The sequence below is a fragment of the Saccopteryx leptura genome, chromosome X (assembly GCF_036850995.1).
Source record: "Saccopteryx leptura isolate mSacLep1 chromosome X, mSacLep1_pri_phased_curated, whole genome shotgun sequence".
In the NCBI taxonomy this organism is placed as follows: Eukaryota; Metazoa; Chordata; class Mammalia; order Chiroptera; family Emballonuridae; genus Saccopteryx; species Saccopteryx leptura.
This window is the reverse complement of record NC_089516.1, coordinates 80,104,006-80,125,478: the sequence shown is the minus strand read 5'-3', so window position 1 is coordinate 80,125,478 and position 21,473 is coordinate 80,104,006. Positions and strand designations below refer to the sequence as shown.

The 21,473-nt window shown below is 36.5% G+C and overlaps 1 long non-coding RNA gene across 1 annotated transcript in view; it reads right to left on the bottom strand.

Annotated features, from left to right (window-relative positions):
* The window catches only part of LOC136386046 (uncharacterized), a 394,494-nt gene that overhangs the window by 355,704 nt on the left and 17,317 nt on the right, over positions 1 to 21,473 (bottom strand). The gene's annotated exons all lie outside the window — the stretch shown is intronic.

The following is a 21,473-nucleotide window of genomic DNA, read 5'->3' as shown; positions in this document are numbered from 1 at the left end:
TTTCTGTTTTGTTTGTTCTTTAATTTGTTCTTCTGATTCCATATATAAGTGAAATCATTTGGTATTTGTCTTTCTCTGTCTGACATTTCACTTCTGGGTCCATCCATCCAGTTGCAAATAGTAAGATTTCCTCTTTTTCTGGCCAAGTAATATTCTATTGTATTATAGCTTCTATATGCAGTCATTTATTGATGGGCATTTGGGTTGCTTACATAGCTTGGTTGTTGTAAATTGTAAATAATGCTGCAATGAACATAAAGGTGCATATATCTTTTCAAAACAATGTTTTGGATTTCTTCAGATATATACACAGAAATGAAATTGCTAGGTCATAAGGTAGTCCTATTTTTAATTTTTTGAGAAAACTCCATACCTCTTATTCATTTAAAATAATATGAAATATACAAGCATGGGTGACTATAGTTAATACTGTGTTATATACTTGGAAGTTGCTAAAAAAAAAGTAGATCTTAAGTGTTTTCATTACAAAACGGTAATAATGTGAGGTGATAGAATTTAGCATTATTATGGTAATCATTTCACAACATATGTGTATCAAATTGTCACATTGTTCACCTTAAAATTACACAAAGTTATATGTCAACTATATCTCAAAAAATTTGGAAAAATCAAAAGAAAAAATAACATGAGGTATATAAATACCCTCAGTACAGTGTCTGGCACATATAGGAGCTCAAGATATATATATATTTTTTTTCATTGTTCCTCTCCTTTCTCTTTTTTTATTCTTCTTTTCTCATTCTTCTCTCCCTCCTTAATATCCACTGAAGCACCTAATGCAGTATTATTAGGTGAAGTCCCAAGAAATGCTAAATAATTAGCCGTGGTCATAAATAAATTCAGTGTATTTTATGTGAGATAAGGGCTGACCAGGACCCTTTCTTCTCTTCAAATTGGTGGTCCCTGTTGGTAAAATGCCTTCTGTTCATTATATCTAACATGATTCTTTCTTTCCTTGTTGACTCTAGGGAGAGAACTAAGCAGCATCCAAATTAGAGCCATGTGTTGGGCTAAATTGTACCTTAATAATGTGTCTGGCATCATACTTAGTTTCCACGTAAATATCATTGAGTGGCTGCTGGGTTATAAATTACTCAAAGGTAAGCACTGTGTTGTATTTAGTGCTGTGTCTGCAGTCCCTAGCACAGTCCCTTTTCCACAGTGATTGTTCAGTAAATCTTTTAGAATTACCAATTAAATATAAAGCTCTGCCCTATCAGAATCTCAGCTGGTTTCGTAGTTGAAATAGACATGCTGCTACTAAAATTTATATGGAATTGCAAGGAACTCAGGATAGTCAAAACAGTCTTTAAGAAGAAGAATAAAGTAGGTGAGGATGTGGAGAAATTGGAAATCTGATATATTACTGGTGGGAATGTAAATTGGTGTAGCTATTTTGGCAAACTTTTGGTAGTTCTTCAAAAATTTAAATATAGAGTCACTATTTGACCCAGCAATTCAGTTCCTAGGTATATACCCAAGAAAGTTGAAAGCATATCTATTCAAAAACCATACACAAATGTTAACATTAGTATTATTCATAACAGAGGGAAAACATGAATGTTTATCAGGTAATGACTGGTTAAACAGAATGTGGTATATTTATGCAGTGGCATATTATTTGGCCATAAAAATGACTGAAATACTGATTGATGCTACAGTATGGATGAACCTTGAAGATGCTATGGTAAGTCAAAGAAGCCAGACATGAAAGGCCACATATTATATCATTTAATTTATATGAACTGTCCAGAATAAATAAATCTATAGAGACAGAAAGGAGATTTGAATTTACCTAAGGCTAGGGTAAGAATACAGCCTGGGAAGGGAGCGATTGTTAAAGTGGGCAGGATTTTTTTCTTTCTTTTCTTTTTTAGTTGTATCATTTTATTTAATTTTTATAAGTACCAAGTAGGATGGTATTATTGTTATCCACGTCCTACAGTTAAGAAATCAAAATACTGAAGGTCAAGTAATTTCCCCAAGGTTACACAGATACAGTATAAGTTAGGGCCAAGATTGTTTCAGGTTAGGGTTTCTTTTTGGGTTGATGGAAATGTTCCAAAATGGACTGTGGTATTGGTTGTACAACTCTGTGGATGTATTAAAAGCCACTGCATTATACACTTTAAGTTAGCGAATAGTATAGTATATGGATTATACCTGTTAGAAAAAAAAATCTATGCTTAATAAATTATATTTTATTTATTCTTCCAATAGAGAAAGCCAGATGCTCTGAGGGTGGAACCCAAGCTTCAGTAATTTTAAAAGATCTCCAGGTGGTTCTAATATATAGCCATGACTGAGAAGCTTTTTACTAAGGGAATGAATGACTATAGTCTATGTAAACTCTGATGAAGTGAATCAATGAATGGTGTATGATGGAGGCCAGTCTTGCTTCTGTTGCATGGCTATGAAGCATAAGTGGCCACAATGTGTGGAGTAGAGCAGGCGGTGTCCGTTTATCTGAAGGCCTATGTCTTTCTCCGGCTGTGGAAGTATGAGCAGAGTGTGACCTTGCCAGCACTTCCAAGACATATTTAACTGCACCCAGACTCATGGAGTTGCCCTGAAGAACCAGTTCTTACATCTGGGGATTAGAGCTTTTTTCAAAGAAGGAGTTCTGTCAACACAAAACACAATGGTATTGTATTTTTCTAAAGCTGTATGAATTTCTGCATACCATCTGCCTGTTATTTTTACAAGTTCCTGCCTGAAGTAGGTTTGCCTTCACGCTGACAGAATTTGAAGGCAAAATTATGATATTATTCCTCAAAATTATATAATATTGTCTTCTTAGTGGTTATTTTTTATTATGAGTTTTATTTTTCTCCCAGGGAAGCTTCCATGAGTGAATCTAATGCATATAAATGAGAGCACTTAGAGGCCATCCTTAGAGAACACAAGGTGGTTAGACTGTCAAAGTTAATGAGCTAATGTATTGCTAATCAGCTCAGCTTACAACATAATTTAATAGAGATAATTGAAATATTGAGTAGAATCAAATATGTTGCAATTTGAACCATTTCTAGTCTTTATTCACTTTCATTAAACAGAAGTTAAAACTGTGTGCTTGCTACCTTACTCTTTTGTTAGCCCGGCTTAATAACAGCAAACCTATTGGAACAGGAACATAGAATTTTTCACCCAGAAATCTTCAAGCACATCACCTCTATTGATCAGTTACAGTTCTTAGTTTGCTGCTCATGATTTAAAAAATCATAGATCAGTTGAGCCTTGCACAATCACATGTAGAACCAAGATACCTGGAAGGTTTTCTGACGTTGGGTTTGATATGAATCTCTTGGAAGGGACTAAAAGATATTTTCAGAACCCTATATCCCAGGCAGAGGCCTTGCAGATAGGACTACTCCACTCCAAATGCCAGGCAGGATCTCTAGTCCTTTGCATGGCACCTGATATGACCCAAAATCCTTTCTATAGGCTGCTCTTTGCTCTTTTTGCTATGTGGTTTCATGAGCCAGCACCATTTACATCATCTGTTTTTTGGGTCTCTGCTTTGTTAGGCTCTCATTTCTAATACCCCCGTATCTCATGGTTCCTGTTAGTTTGTATCAATGCATCCTTTTGGAATATTCATGGCACAATTTACATCTGCTCAGGTTAGGCTGGGAACTACAATGTACAGTGATCTTACTTATTTTACCAAAATTTTCACATACACACACACACACACATACTCACTTTCCTTTCTATTCTGAGGTCTTAACCTTGTAGAGAATAACTGAGTTCATAGAGGCAACATAGAAAAACTATATCTAGCTAATAAAAATCTTCAAAGTCCTGCCCAAAGTGCTATAATCTTCATTAAAATTAACTAAGAATTAGTGTCTAATACCATGGACAATGCAACTGCCAAAATTAAGAAGGAAGAACATTAAGGACAGTGGTGAAATACATAATGATGCATAGTAGGTGTTCAATAAATATTTTCCAAATGAATTTATTCATTTCACACAGAACTGAGTGATTGCATACAAAATGAAACAAAACAAAAGCAGCAAGCCTTTTCTCAATAGCACATTTTTTTGGAGGTTCAGAGAAAGGGCAGATGGTAATTATCCTGAAAGACAACTGAACATTTCCCCAGTCATCAAAAAGGTGTATTTTGGACAGTGTTTCTTACACTTTAGCATGCATCAGAATACCTGGAGAGCTTATAAAAATGCAGACTGCCAAGCCACACCTGTAGTTTCTGATTCACTAGATCTGGGGTGGCACCCAGTACTTGGCATTTTTAATAACTTCCCAGGTAATGTTGACAGTGCTGGTCATGGTCATAGGGTGACTAATCATCCTAGTTTGCTGGGGACTAAGGAGTTTTACAAGACTTGGGACTCTTGGTGCTTAAAACTGGGATAGTCCTGGGAAAACCAAGATGGTTGGTCATCCTACTGGTCCAGGACCAGACTTTGAGAACCATTAGTCTGGTAGATTGTGTGGTAACACTAACAGGGCACCCTACATGTTCAGACAATACTAGTATCTCATACCATCTCAATTCTAGATAACCAAACTTAGTGATTAAACAAATAGAGTGAGGAACTATTTATATTTGGAAATTTGGAAATTCAGTATAAGTAGTCTGGTGTGCTCTCTTGACAAAGTTTTCAGCCTTCTACCTCACCTTATTCCTCCACCACCCAAATTTCTGGAACAGAAAAAAACCTCCAGTTCAGTTTTTCCTTGTTCTCTCTCTATATATCTTTTTAGATGAGAAGAGGGGAGATAGTGAGGCAGACTCACTCATGTGCCCTGACCAAGACCCACCTGACAACACCATCAGGGGCTGATGCTTGAGTATCAAGCTGTTTTTAGTGCCTGAGGCTGATATACTCCAACAGAGCCATCCTCAGTGACTGGAGCCAATTGAGCCACTGGCTGTGGGAGGGGAAATGGGAGAGAAGTGGGAGGGGGTAAGAAGCAGATGGTTACTTCTACTTCTTCTTCCTGACGGGGAATTGCACCTGGGATGTCCATTAGCTGGGTCAACACTCTATCCACTGAGCCAGCAGCCAGGGCCAGTTATTCCCTGTTCTTTAAGTGGAATCTGCTTTGGGGCAAGGAGGACAGAGCCAATGTGAAAAGCACTATGTGTAGAACACTGGAAGGAGCAGACTCCTATGTCAGACAGACCTATATTTGAATCTACCACTTAATGCTGTAGCTGTGCTTAAGTCACTCAACCTTCCTGATTTTCAGCTTTATGTAGAAAATGAGGAATATGCCTTCTTTACAGGCATTGTTATGAGAGCTGTTGTAAGGATTAATGTGAAGCTATGAATTAAATCATATGTGTGGTATCTGTCATGCAGTAGGAATAAAATAAGTGAAGCTATAATCATAAAAATCTTAAGGTCTAAGGCCCATTATTGGATGACATAATATCACAGCAAAAATACTAAAACAAAGTTTTTCCTTCACAAAAGTGTTGCAAGTCACTGATATGAGGTACATCAGCTTTGCTGCTGTATGGCTTAAAAGAGCCCAGTGAAAGCACAAAAGAAATCTTAAATAAGTAATTTATGTCACAGAAGGAAAATTCAAAGAGAAATAACTCCTCTGACTATACAGTAAGCAGTATTAACGAGTTAAGAATCATTTCAAATATATTCACTGAACAGATCTCCCTATACTTACCCAACCACCTTCAGCCATATTTTCAAGTAGGCAAAGTTTGTTTCCTCATCCTCACAGGCACCTAACATGTTCAGGCTACCTTCTGCCTGCCCACAATAAACCACTTTTTTGCTTTTCCAAGACCACCTTTCCCAGGGCTAAGTCTAACTGTCTCCCTTACCATTGGCAGCTAGTGTATATTACCCAGGGATGCTGCTAAACATCCCCCAATGCAGAGGCTAGCCTTCCAACAACAAGTAATTATCTGGATCAAAATGTCAATAGTCCCACAGTTAAGCAACTCTGCTTGATGCCTTCACTTCTGAAATTGCTGTCAGTGGACAATGTGTCCTGTTTTGCAGGCTCAGAGCAAACACCTTCCTAGAATATCAAGTTTGTTCCAAGATTTTGGGACCTTTTTTAAAGCATCGAAACATGTTCTGGCATACAAAACATTTTCAGTTACAACTTTTTTTTTTTTTTTTTAATAAATGTAAGTCACAACATATTCTCGTGAGGGCTAGAAGTATCATGATAGGTAGTTAATAATACGTTTTAAAATTGTGGTAAAATATACATAACATAAAATTTACTATCTAATCATTTTAAGTGTACAGTTCAGTGACATTACCTGCGTTCACATTGATATGCAACCATCATCATCTCTTCTCCAGACCTTTTTTCTCTTCCCAAATTGAAACTCTTTATCCATTAAACACTAACTTCCCATTCTGTAAATACGCCACATTTTGCTTAACATTTATCTATTGACAAATATTTGAATTGTTTCTACCTTTTGGGTATTGTGAATAATGCTGATATGAACATGGGTGCACAAATATCTGTTTGAGTCCATGTTTTCAATTCTCTTGGGTAGATTCCCAGAAGTTGAATTTCTGGATCACATACAATTATATGTTTAGTTTTTTGAGGAACCACTATACTGTTTTCCACAGAGGCAGGCCATTTTATAGCACCACCAAATAGTGTACAAGAACTCGAATTTCTCTACATCCTTACCAAACAGTTGCTATGTTCAGGGTGTTTAAAAAAATGATAATCCACTAAATGTGGTATTCATATACCCTTCCCTGATGACTCATTGATGTTGAGCATCTTTTCATGTGATTATTGACCATCTGTATAACTTCTTCAGAGAAATATATATTCAAATTCTTTACAGACATTTTAATTGATTTGTTTGTTTTTTTGTTGTTGAGTTGTAAAGCTACAACTCTTGATGTAAAGACCTGCTGAGCTTGCACTGTGTTTCTTGCTCTGTTCCCATAGATCTGGGACTCACTAGTTTATAACCTTTGCTCTTTTCTGGTATCCAGTGAAGATGTTGGGGAATCTAGTCTCCAGGATCTTGCTCTCAGCTCTTGGTCATCTGGTGATGAATTTCACACTGATAGTTTAAGGCTTATAATGGACTAATAAATGACTGCCCAGTCCATAGTTACATTTTAAATGTGATTTCTTGAAAAGACAATGCATTAGTCTAAGGAAATAAATTTCAGTTGTTGGGTTTTCTGGCATCTAGTAGAAATTAACTTTGAGTAGGACATTTCGGTTTTCTCTCTCCACACTATTTAGGCAGTCCTGCACATCTCTTATTTGATTTTACACATTGTATGTCTTACCCCTTCCCCCAACTCTTGGCTCTTTTATATAATAGAATAATAATAATAAAATAATAATCTGTGCATTTGTGTTGAGCAATGGTTGGTTGATTAGAATGAGTTTGAGGATATGCTTTTATTTGATTTTCTTTGCTTAATTTTCTTTACCAACAGACTGAGAATTTGCTTACAATATGATGCTGTGCTACTTCTTTTTTTTTTTCTGTATGTGTTTGAATTCACACATGGAAACTGAGTAGGTTTGGACTGGAAGACTGTGTTTCTACAGCTCCGAAACCTATTCTCACCCAAATATCTTGGCTTATGTGCATAGGCAATCAGAGTTGCTATCCCTTTTTAAGGGGTGGTTGTTTGTTTCATTTGCACATATGATGTGTGTATTTTCATGCTAGTGTTAATCATAGCTAAGATTTCTATAGTGCTTACTATGTACCAGGTGGTTTTGTGATATCTCTTTCTCTCTCTCTCTTTCCCTCCCTTTCTCTCACGTACCCCAGTCTCTTATATCAATGGCTTGGACCCCACTCCCAGAGCTTTCATAGACCTCTTTCTAGGGTTTCTTTTCCCAAAGGCAGATTGTGAAACTAGTGTCCCTACATCTAGGTCCAAGATTGACTGTAGGATGTGTTGATGGATTTTTCACACTCAGACTGAGGTTTCCACCCATATACATACAAGACAGGATGGTGCATCATGGACCAACAATGAATAGGGAAAGGAAGTAGGCAGCTTTCCCCACGCTGCCAGATTTTTATGAAGAGCTCTGAAGAGTCCAGAAACTCTGCAAACCTAGACTATGTTATTGTGAAAATATATTTATCCAGGTAGGTGGACAAAACATATTTTATTTAAGTTTGTTAGACTTGTTTTGACACATAATATACGGACCTCCCTTTTACAATTGCTTTAGTTTCCCACACATATTAAGGACAGGCTTGTGTATGGCTAGGTATATAGGTTTAGCTATAAGGCCTGAAAAGACTACCAGTGAGGTATGATGATAGTCGTTGGCTTGGGTAGAGGAAGAAGAGGAGGACACATAGCTGGGGCTTAATTGTCACTGCTCCTCAGAGATACATCTAGAGAATTCCAGTAAAATGAGTGGTTTAGGCCTGACCTGTGGTGGTGCAGTGGATAAAGCATCAACCTGGAATGCTGAGGTCACCAGTTTGAAACCCTATGCTTGTCTGGTCAAGGCACATATATATGAGAGTTGATGTTTCCTGCTCCTCCCCTTGTTCTATCTTTCTTCTCTCTCTCTCTCTCCTCTCTCTCTAATAAAAATGAATAAAGAAAATCTAAAAAAAAAGAGAGTGGTTTAGTACATAAATTCTTGAACCAGCCTGACCTGTGGTGGCGCAGTGGATAAAGCGTTGACCTGGAAATGCTGAGGTCGCCGGTTTGAAACCCTGGGCTTGCCTGGTTAAGGCACATATGGGAGTTGATGCTTCCAGTTCCTCCCCCCTTCTCTCTCTGTCTCTACTCTCTTTCTCTCCTCTGTTTCTCCCTCTCCTCTCTAAAGTGAATAAATAAAAAAATTAAAAAAAAATAAATTCTTGAACCAGACTCTCCAGGTTCTAATCCTGGCTCTTCAAGTTGTTAACTGTACAATCTTGAGTAAGTCAATATCTATGTTTGTCAGTTTTCTAATCTGTAAAATAAGGATTATATTAATCTATTTTACATGGTACTAAAGTGCTTAAAACTTTGCCTGCCATATAGATAGTATATGCCATGTAAGTGTTAGCTTTTTAAACTTTCCATTTTCGGCTAGATGTGTGTGGTACATGGCTGCCCTAAGGGAATTCTTAACAAGGTATTTCTATTCATCTGGTTATTTTTCTACTTCCAAGGACAAAATAAGCACCCTAGAAGCTGATCAGAGTGAAAAGAGGTATTCGGGAAATGGGCTTCTCCATAGAATGGGAAGAGATAAATTGGCTTAGGAGGTGTCTCTCAGTTATGTTTAGCCTCACAGGGTAGAAAGAAGGCCTGGGTGATAAACAAAATCTCTGAAATTATAAATGATTTGTCTGAAGTCATACAGAGGATGAAATGAGTTCATTTTCTATTTCTTTATTCCAGACTGTTGTAGCTCACTCTCCATAGTTTCCTTGTTCCAGATCGAACACTTGATACCCAGCATTCCCTTTCTATCAAATCCCAAATACTAGCCTTTTGGGTGATTGATATGGTTTTGCTTTGGACTCCAAAACTTGTATGCTTGCTGAATCTTCTTTGTCATGTTCTGTGCAGTGAGTTTCCTATGGTCAGCCTCCAGTCCCTTCTCATGCTTTCTCTGTTTTGCTGCCAGAAAACTACTCAGATTTGAGGGTGAAATTGAAAATGTAATAATCACATGCAATGCGGTAAAGATGGAACAAGTGACAGTTGAAATATGTTTACTCTGGTCTGAGGTCCTTGTTTTGGGTGACAGAATGTACATATAATGTTAGGTAGGCTGTCAGATTGTAGTAGGAACATTGGGCTTGGGGGGGATCCTATAATGATAGGAAAATAATTAGGATTTGGGAAAGTGGCCAAGGGGTGAGGAAGGGAACATGTGACAACAGACAATATAGTTTTATGTGGAAATACAGGCACAGAAAATCTGGTTTTTAAATGCAAAGTTTGAGACTTTAATCATAATAACAAGAGCAACTACTGTGTGCTACACAATTTCCATGCATGATGTCTCATTTTACCCTCACAGTATCTTGTAAGGCAGGTATTGATATTATCTCATCTAGCAGATGAAATCATTGAGGCTTAGAGAGATAAATTAACTTGCTTAAATTCTCAAAGTTAGTGAAGTGTAGAGCTGGGAATGATATTCAGACCAAACTTTTCTCCAGAGATCATGCTTTAAGCATTTACTATAAGCCAGGCACTGTCCTAAGCGTTTGACATTTACTGTGCCATTTAAGCCTTACAACAGTATACAACATACCTTCTGTTATTATCCTAACTTTATGGAGGACCAAACATAGACACATAGAAGTTTTGAAACTTGTCTATTTAATAAATGGCAAAGCCAGGCCTCTTATCCACTATGCCATGAACAAAAGTGACACAACATGGGACAAACAAGAAAATTCCAAAGCAAAGAGCTGGTATAAACTATGGAGGATGAAGAGTGCATTGTTGAGAAGCCAAAGTGTAAGTTACAACTAACAAGGATGGATAGCAGTAGATGGGCTTGATAAAGCCACTCCTATGTTCTTGATTGTGCCTCTTTTATCCTATTACTCAACAGTATTTAAGGTGGATCTTAACATTCCATAGCACCTTTATAGTTGACTCACTTGAATGGTTCACTAACATCTGCTACCATATCTTATGTAAAGTTCAATTTATGGTTTTTTTCATAAGCTTTAAACAAAATGACAAACAATGAGATTTCAGCAAATATTAATCCTACAAATCCCTCTGTGTCATGGGTTCAGCTACCTCTCCCATATAATATATGACTGTCTTTCTCATTCTTCTCTAGCTCTGATGGAGCTCTTGCTATACTTTGAAAACTACAGGATCGTACCGCCTGTATACTCAATGCCTAAGAAAATGTTTGGCATATAATGAGCACATAACAAATATTTGTTGATTGATCAGAGGTTATTGGTATAAATGAGAGAGATGGAATATTAGAAACAGTTGAAGGAATTTACCTTAGCTAGGAGAGCTGCTAGTTCCTTCATTATAACAGGAGGAAAGGATGATAATAACAATACCAAAAATAACAAATAGTTAAATAAGATTTGTCATGTGCCATGCACAATTCCGAGTGCTTTATACATAATAATTCATTAAGTTTTACAAACCTATTAATTAGGTATTACTGTAGTTTATATTTTGTAGAAAACAAAAAAGTGCAGAAAGGCTCCATGATTTAATAAATTTCACACAGCTAGCAAATGGTAGGGCTGGCTATTAACTAAAAAAACACACATAGGTATAGGTAGGCCTTTATGTTTGCAATCAAAGAAGAGGAGAATGTTTATGTCTAGTTGCTCCCATTTTCTCTATGATTTTCTAGGAGGGAAGAAAGATAATGAAGTCAAGGGCTAGATGATTGAGGAGAATGGAGAGATTTTTAAGTTGTCTGTGGAGAGTTGGAAATGTAATTGGCCAAAGACATATATTAGGGTTGCAGGTGGTATTCAGAACATGTATGATGCTGATGGTCATGAACACTTCCCAATCTTCCTCATGTGTGACTTTGTCTGGCAGTTAATTGATCGCTCTGAGGAAGACATAGTGAAAGTGGACAAGAGTGTTCGTTTAGGGTTATGGTGTTGCTAGGTAGATGCAATGAAATGACAGAGAGGCAAGAGAGTTTAGGATGTTGACAAGAATTATCAAAAAGATGAACTGAAGCAATCTCAACTGGATAAAAATCAAGGTAAGGGAAAACTAGCTGATGGAAGAAAGTAAAGAAGTCAGTGAACTTAAAATCTTAAGTCCAAGAATGGTTGTAGTGGAAGTATTTGAACACACAAAGTGAGAAGAGAAAAAGTTATGCACAGAGAACAGAATGCTGGAATTATTGGAATGGAAGTTGAAGTAGATTCAGAGATATTAGGAATGAGTAATTAAGCTGGGATAGAGGGGCAGTAAATTAAAAATTGAAAATCAAGGAACTAAAAAGTCAAGGATATGGAAGAGCCATCCATATGGATATTTATATCACTAAGAATCATGACAGGACTTAGTTTGTGAAATACAATACCAAGGTCTGATAAATGAAGGAATTGTTGACATCTACAGAAAGAGGGGGACGAGTTTTGAATAGTTATATGACAAAAGCCAAAAGAGAGCTTCATAAGAGTAAAGAGCACTAGAAATAACAATGAGGAGCAGGGATGATACCTACCAAACTTCTGGCGCCAATGTATTTATGGTATTAGAACATAATCAGCCACCACTTGAGAGGACCATAGGGCAAGCTATATTCACAGTCCATGATTTATCTCAGTTGTTTTATACCTAAGGGTTCTCCTTCTTGTTCTTCTGTTCTTTGATTATTTTCATATATTGATCAGTGTATGTGCATGTGTGCGTGTGTGTTGTGTTTACTAAACAAGAATAATTAAGACTATCATTGAGAATTTAAAAAAAAATAAAAAATCCAGTTCAGATGATAGACTCACAATTAAGAAAGTTTCTTTTTATATGCTGTCCAGCAGCTCTCTTTGGAACGTTAGTTAAAGCAGGGTTAGATGAAGAACATTTTTGAAAATAATCCTTTCTAAAAGGCCTAGAGGTCTTGAAGCTCTCCTCTATGAGCCTAGAGATGTCAGAACGCAGTTGTGAGAGCTCTGCGAATGTCTGGGAGCAGAAGTGGGCCTGCTGTGTGTGTTTCACATAAAACAGTGCCTTAAGGGACCCAGTGCAGTTTTTGCTGACTTCGGTACAGTTGCTTCAAATAAGTTATTGAAGTGTTAAATGCCTGAGAGTATTTCCCGGGTTGGTGGTGGGAAATGAAATTCTCTTATCTTTGGAAATGTCATCATTATTTCTTTACAGGGTATGAGGGATAAGAGGGAAATAGGGAGAGAAGAAGAGAAAGGGTGGGGGAGAAAGAGAGAGGAACGGGTGAGCTAATTTATACGCCATTCAAGCAACATCCCTATTAGTCTTATACAAATTGAACAAACACCTGGTCTTGAATTGTAGCTAGATTTCATCTCCTTCAATCCAGCTCTCCTTTGGGCTTTCCTGGATTAATTAGTTCAAGAGATTTGGACCGTTAGTGACAATTTTACCTCAGAAATTAAGAGAAGGGTTACTGTGCTAAACCCAGATCTAGGAGAGAGCCAGGGCACTGGTTGGTCGTTAGACCTTCTCTTTTATTACTATTATTTTAATCTATTCTCAGGATCCTTCTCTTTAAAAACTTTTCAGTTAAATTCAGAAGCAAGACATTCTTCATTTTATTTGTTTATTTTTTAAGTTTTCAATTATAGTTTACTGTCAGTATTATTTTGTATTGGTTGTACAGCAGTTATTATATAATCATATACTTTACAGAGTGTTCTCCCTGATAATCTAATACCCACCAGGCACCATACATAGTTATAAAAATAATTGACTATATTCCCTATGCTGCTCTTGACATCATCGTGACTGTTCTGTAACTGCAAGTTACCTCTTTCACCCAGTCCCGATCCCTTCTTCTCTGGCAGTCTCTAGTCTGGTCTTGATGTCTATGAATCTATTTCAATTTTGTTTTGTTCATTTATTTTGTTCTTTAGAGTCCATATATAAGTGAAATCATATGGTATTTGTGTTTCTCTGACTGACTTATTTCACTGAGCATAATACCCTCTAGGTCCATCCATGCTGTCACAAATATTGACTTCGTTTGTTTTATATAGCTCAGTAATATTCTATTGGTATGTATGTACTTGTATTCATAGGCACTTGGATTACTTCCATGACTTGGTTATTTTAAATAATGCTACATTAAACATAAGGGTGCATATATTCTTTTAAATTTATGTTTGGGGATTCTTTGGATAAATACCCAGAAATGGCATCTGGGAGTCATAAGGCATTTCCATCTTTAATTTTTTGAGGACCTTCCAAATTATTTTCCATAGTACAATAGTTACCCCAGTCTGCATTCTGATCAACAGTGCACAAGGATCCCCTTTTCTCCACATCCTCACCAACACTTGTTGTTTGTTGATTTATGAGAGCCTTTCTGACAGGTGTGAAGTGATAGTTCCTTGTGGCTTTAATTTGCATTTCTCTGATAATTAGTGCCATTGAGTATCTTTTCATGTGCCAATTGGCCATCTATAGGTACTAGAAGTGTATTTTCAGATCCTCTCCCCATTTTTAAATTGGATTGCTTATTTTTTGGTGTTGAGTTGTGTGAGTTCTTTATAAATTTTGGATATTAGTCCCTTACCAAATGTACCATTAGTGAATATCTTCTCTTATTTGGTAAGCTGTCTTTTCATTTTGTTCATTGTTTTTCCTTCGTTGTGAAAAAACTGTTTAGTTTGATATAGTCTCATTTGTTTATTTTTTTCTTTTGCTTCCCTTGACCAAGGAGAAATATCAGAAAAAAATATTGCTAAGAGAAATGTCTAAGATTTTACTAACTATGTTTTTCTAGGAGTTTGTAGTTACCAGTCTTACATTTAAGTCCTTAATCAACTTTGAATTTATTCTTGCATATGGTGTAAAAAGGTGGTCTAATTTCATTTTTTGCATGTATCTCTCTAATATTCCCAATGCCATTATTTTAATATATTATTAAATATTATTATAATAATTTATTTTTTCTATATTGTACTTTATTATATTTCTGTTTTTTAATTAATTGGATTTATTGGGGTAATATTGATTAATAATAATTATATAGATTTCAGGTGTACAATTCTATACCACATCATCTGTTCATTGCACTGTGTCCTCACCACCTCAAGTCTAATCTCTTACCATCATCATTTATTGCCCCTTTACCTTCTCCTATCTCCCCCAACCCCAGCATCATTTTTTGAATAGACTGTCTTTACCCCCTTGTATGTTCTTGCCTTCTTTGTAAAATATGAACGACTATACAGGCATGGGTTCATTTCTGGGTTCTCTGTTCTGTTTCATTGAGCCATGTCTACTTTTAGGTCAGTACCATACTGTTTTGATTACTATAGCTTTGTAGTATAGTTTGATATCAGGTAGCATGATACCTCAAAATTTGTTCTTCTTTCTCAAGATTGCTTTGTCTATGCAAGGTCTTTATTGATTCTATGTAACATTTTTTTATTATTTGTTCTAATTCCATAAAATATACCATTGGTATCTTGATAGGAATTGCATTAAACTATAGATTGTTTTGTAGTATGGACATTTAAACAATGTTAATTTTTCCTAACCATAAGTGCAATATATGCTTTCATTTATTTGTATCTTCTTCAATTTCTTTCTTTAAAGTCTTTTACCTCCTTTTAAAAATTTATTCCTAGGCATTTTTTTTGATGCAATTATAAATGGTATTGTTTTCTTATATTTCCTTTCTGATAGCTCATTGTTGTATAAACGTGAAACTGATTTCTGAATATTAATTTTGTATCCTGCTACTTTACTGAATTTATTTATCAGTTTTTGTAGTTTTTTGGTGTAGTCTTTAGAGTTCTTTGTAAACAGTGTCATGTCATCTGTAAATAATGACAATTTTACTTCTTCACTTTTAATTTGGGTGCCTTTTATTGCTTCTACTTGTCTGATTGTTGTGATTAGGACTTCCAGTACTATGTTGAAAAGACTGGAGAAAGTAGGTATCCCTGTCTTGTTCCTGATCATAAGGGAAATGCTTGTACTTTTTTTTCCATTGAGTATGATGTTAGCTGTGGGTTTGTAATATATGACCTTTATTTTATTGAGGTATGTTCCCTCTATTCCCACTTTGCTGAGAGTTTTGATCATAAATGGGTGCTGGATTTTGTCAAAAGTTTTTTTCTATGACTATTTATATGATCATATGATTTTATCCTTTGTTTTGTTTATTTGGTTATCACATTAATTAATTTACAGATACAGGTATTCTCCCAATTTGTATCCTAGGAATAAATCCTACTTGATCCTGGTGTATGACCTTTTTAATATATTACTGGATGTGGTTTGCTAAAATTTTTTTGAAGATTTTTATATCTATGTTTATCAGGATATTGACCTATAATTTTTTTTCTTTGTAATGTCTTTATCCGGTTGTAGGATTAGGATAACACTAACCTTTTAGAATGAACTTTGGAATCTTCCTTCCTCTTGAATTTTTTGGAATAGTTTGAGAAAGATAGGTGTTAGTTTTTCTTTAAGTGTTTGGTAAAATTCACCTGTGAATCTATTCAGTCAAGGACTTTTGTTTGTTGATTTTTTTATTGTTATTACTGAGGAGCTAGAGATTCTTACACAGATCGTGAAACAGATGGCATTAAGATGCTGTCAAACTATGAAAGCACCACTTATTTTTAATTATCAATAACATTTATAAGAGACATTCTTGACTAATTCTTGAGCCAACTTAACTCAATTATCATGCTTATATACTTTAACTGTAACAGTATGGAACAGTGGTTGAAGCAGGTTAACACAGAAAGTCATGGTTCTATCATTTACTTGCCACGTGACCTCAGGGAAGATACATGGTCTCTCGGAGCTTCAATATTTTCTTCTGTAAAATGATAATGATAGTTCTATGAGGGTTCAGTAATTAGTATAGTATCTTAGAAAATGATTAGTTCATATAAACTCTTATTACTTTATAGTTTTTTTAAAATTTTGAATTTATATTAATTTAGTCAGTGAAGAGAATAAAGATTTTTTGTGTGCATCAGAGACAGAGAGAGAGACAGAGAGAGGCAAAGTTAGAGACAGACAGACAAGAAGGGAAAGAGATGAGAAACATCAGTTCTTTGTTGTGGCACCTTAGTTGTTCATTGTTTGCTTTCTCATGTGCACCTTGCGGGGGGGGGGGCTCCAGCACAGCAAGTGACCCTTTGCTCAAGCTTGTGACCTTGGGTTTAAGCCAGCGACCTTGGACTTCAAGCCAGCGACCTTTGGGCTCAAGCCAGCGACCATGAGATCATGTCTATGATCCCACACTCAAGCCGGCAACCCCGCACACAAGTTGATGAGCCCGCGCTCAAGCAGGTGACCTCACAGTTTCAAATGTAGGTCCTCTGTGTCCCAGTCTGACGCTCTATCCACTATGTCACCTCCTGGTCCAGTGAGAATAAAGATTTCTTAAAAGCCTGTCAGCATTTGGTTGGGCTGTATCACTGTTTTTAAAAATCACTATAAAGAGATGTACTCATGATAATTTATGTATATTTAGTAAGAGTTCTGTAGGGAATGTTTATTCTGAAAGTTAAAATAAAGGATCATGTTAGGGTTCATCTTTTTCCTCTTATAACACTGTCTAATAAAAGCCTGCTCAGATAAAATTTGTGTAATTAGAAAGCCTATAAATATCAGAGGTGTCTATCTTCTAGATATACTAATAAAAAACAATAAATTTTATTCCCAAGCAGTTAAATTTATCACTAAAAGTAAATTGTAACTCTGAAGGAACACTAGAAGAATTTGAGGAGCAAACCTTTCAGAGAGCAAGTAAATTCCAAGACACTACTCAGAATGAGCAGTGATCATTTTTGAGGTGAGCATGTCCAGTAACTGTTGTTGTGAGTTGGGGGCACAGAGAGAGAGATCAGCAGACGAAATCATCAAGGACTAGTAAAGGACCACCGCTCGCTCAGGCAAATGGCCCCGAGTTCGCGCTGTGTCCTAATTTTATTCGCAAGATTTCAAAAAGCTTGTTTACTGAGAAATTGGCATAACATCAAGAGTAACTTTTACTTAAAGATACATAGAGTGCACCTGCAAGATAGCTTAGTAACAACATAATATCAGAAGGCATTAATTGCTATTGCTTCTATGAATCCCACAACATTCCTCTCCTTATCTTAAGGGATAACCTTGGAAAGTACAGAAATCTTATGAGAATGTTTTACTGAGAAAAGCCCAGCAACTGCCTTCAGTCACATAGACCTGTTTCAGTGACCCGCCTTCAAGTCACAAAACAACTTTCTTGGCAAAACATTCATTTCTTGTTGGCTGTGTTCCCATCCAAGGCCATGCAATGGATTATTCCACTACAAGTAACCATGACATTCTTGGTTAAATGTGAGGCAACTGTAAGATGTGTTTGAACCATGCCAGATCTGATTCCTGACTTCTCTCTCATCTTTACCTTACTGTAATACTATTTGCACATTGACTTGAGTACCAGAATAGACAAGCAGCAGAATTATGAGGTTAGTTTTTAGTCTCCTTTCCCTCTCCTCTACTCCTTTTCTCTTAAATGTCTATTCAAGGCCTTCATCCCTGTCTCTTCTCAGTGGTGCTCCCTCAATGCTGACTTTCCTAAATGTCATTCTTTATCCTCACCTGCCTCCTCCCCAATAAATAATCTCAAATAGTTCTGTCTTATAGCTTGGCTGATATGCTATATTAATGCATACTATGTTGGTAGTGATAAGTTTAAATTTTATTTTTTATTTTTAAGATAAGATAATCACATTAGAGAAGGTTAGGAATGCACAAATTAGAAGAAGCTCTATAAAGCATATAAATTAGCATTCTTAGCCTAATTTGAGGGCACATATAAGGTCTAGCTGGAGAAGAGACATTTTGAACAGAAACCTGAAGGAAGAGTAGGGTTTCTTTGGATGAAGAGGGTACAAATAAAGGGCATCCCAGGCAGAGAGGCTATTCAAAGGTCCTGAGGTGGGAAGAAGGCCAGTGTGAATGAAACACATAGATGAGGCTAGGACAGTAGAGAGGGTCCAGATGAGTTGGGCTTTAATATTTTGGATTTCATCTTAAAATTACTAGGAAACCAGTGATAGGTTTTGAATGGTATAGTAATATTAGATTTGTGTTTTGAATGGAGAACTGCACTTCTCTTATGTTCAGCCAAAGCTGCTTCTGGTTTACCTGACCCTGATGATGTTTGCTTTCCAATTGAATGTGAGTCTTCTCTATAAAGGGAGAGATGGTGCACTAAGGGGAATCCAAGAGACAGCTATTTGATTCTTAAATGGTTCTGTTTAAATCTCATGCTTTTTGTTGTTGTTTTTGTTGGAATCATGTCTCCGGCCTTTTAAAACTACTATCTTGAACTTAGTGACACACTAAGTGTCCTGGATGAAATTACAAAGGTTATTAGATCAAGCCTTCATCTTATGGACTAGGTAACAGTTTCTGAATAACTAAAATGCCTCTTTGGTATTCTTCAGATTGAACAGGTTGCCATCAGGTTGCCACTAAATTCGATACTGAGAACACTCAATATCAATACTATTGCTTTTGGCTTTGGGGCTGAATAGCACATCAAAATCAATAATTGAATGATTTACTCTTCATTAGGGTGGTTGCATTTCATGGAGGTAGCCTAAATGGAATTAATCATAGGCTAATTAAAGTGCTCCTTGCTTCTCTTTCAAGACCCCCCTTGAGTATTGTCTACAGTGAGTTGTGCAAGTTGCAGAAAACTGTAAATCATGAATTGGTTTAAAGAAAAATGGATTGCTTTTCTAATACTTATTGAACACTTAAAACAGATGTTTAAATCTTTACAAGTTTTAGATAATTAAAATTATAAATCTGTGCTCTTTGAACAGGAACATGAGTAGGGATCAGACTATAAATAGTATCATGCTGAGGTGATTTATCTTGTAGCTTCAGGTTTAATATTGTAATGAGGGCTGTCCCCAGGCAAAATAGCCATGTGGAGAAGTTTGTCTTAGCTGCTTTATCACCTCCCAACATTCCAGACCCCCTGAGCTGTCCTGTGGCTGTCCAGTACTTCCTATTGTGAGACCCATCCAATACCACTTCTTCCTTTTGACATCAAAGTTTTTGTTTTTTGGGTTTTTTTGTTTGTTTGTTTGTTTTGTATTTTTCTGAAGTTGGAAACGGGGAGGCAGTCAGACAGACTCCTGCATGTGCCCGACCGGGATCCACCCGGCATGCCCACCAGGGGGCGATGCTCTGCCCATCTTGGGCACTGCTCTGTTGCAATCAGAGCCATTCTAGCGCCTGAGGCAGAGGCCATAGAGCCATCCTCAGTGCCTGGGCCAACTTTGCTCCAGTGGAGCCTTGGCTGTGGGACGGGAAGAGAGAGACAGAGAGGAAGGAGAGGGGGAAGGGTGGAGAAGCAGATGGACGCCTCTCCTGTGTGCCCTGGCCAGGAATCAAACCCGGGACTCCTGTACGCCAGGCCGACACTCTACCACTGAGCCAACCGGCCAGGGTGACATCAAAGTTTTATCCATCTTATATTTCATTCCCTAAAGGTTTTGCTGGATATATTAGTTAGGGTAATGGAGCTCCAGTAACAATTAAACTCCTACCACTCAGTGGGTTGATATAATAGTTGACTATTCATGCTCAAAGAGTCCAAAATGGTGTTTCTGATTAGCTGGAGGATCCTCTCTAAGGACCATGCTACTTCATTTTATCGTTCTATCATCAATATTTCAATACTAAGGTTGCCGTGTTCTTCTGTGTCAAGTTGGCAGAAAAAGAAAGGGCATGGAGAATCATGTATGTGAGATTTGTATGAGCCATGACAGGAAGCGTTTCTTGTGCTTACAGTCCATGGCCACCCTTAACTTCTGTGGAGGATAGGAAGTATACTCTATCTTTGTGTTTAGATAGAGAGAAAATGGGTTTGATGGATAATCAGTCTCTGACACTCTTGATAATTAAAGAAAATTGATAAATTTGCAGTAATGGGTTAGTGGTTCACCCCTTCTTTGGTATTTTCATTTCAAATGAAGCTTTTGGAATAAAGATAGAGTTAGAAAATAGGCTGATGTATTAAATTGGGAATCCGTTTTTTTTTTCATTGCCTTTCAATTACATGTCAAATATAATCTGTTCAAACTTCTTCAAATCCTTGATAATGACAAAATGAATACATTTATGCCATATAGCGTGTTCTCTTTCTGTCTCTCTTCATCTCTTTCTGTCTCTCTCTCTCTTTTCCTCCCTCCCCCTCTCTCTTTTTCTCATTACATACACCACAACAAATGGTAATGAGGAGGAGGAGTATGACTGAAAACTCAATAAGAAGCTTTCTTAGGCATTTTCTACTTGAATTCAGTTGGACTTTTTGCTGAAGACTGCTGTGGTCATGATTCTAGTATTGTTTACCACTGAAGCAGTTGCTTGAATGTTCGATCATTAAGTTATTCATCTATTCTAATAAGTAATTGATGGCTTAAGTTGTTTTAAAGCCAAGCATCTTCTAACATGTTGCATTTACAAAAAGGATTTGAAAACAGAATAAGTATATCTAGCAAAATCTCAATTTTATATGATCAGTTAAGATCAAGGACATTTGAATAATGTAAACTGGAAATTTGTCCAGGTTTTATATAGACTCTGATCTATTTTGCTTGGGCATTGATGAGAAACTAACAAATATCTCTGTTCCTTTGCTTCTTTATCTTTATTAGGATACTGAGAATAATTTTTTAAAATACTTTTTAAAATTTTCAATTACAGTTGACATAGAATATTATATTAGATTCAGGAGTATAACCCAGTGATTAGACATTATATAACTTACTAAGTGATTATCCCAATAAGTTA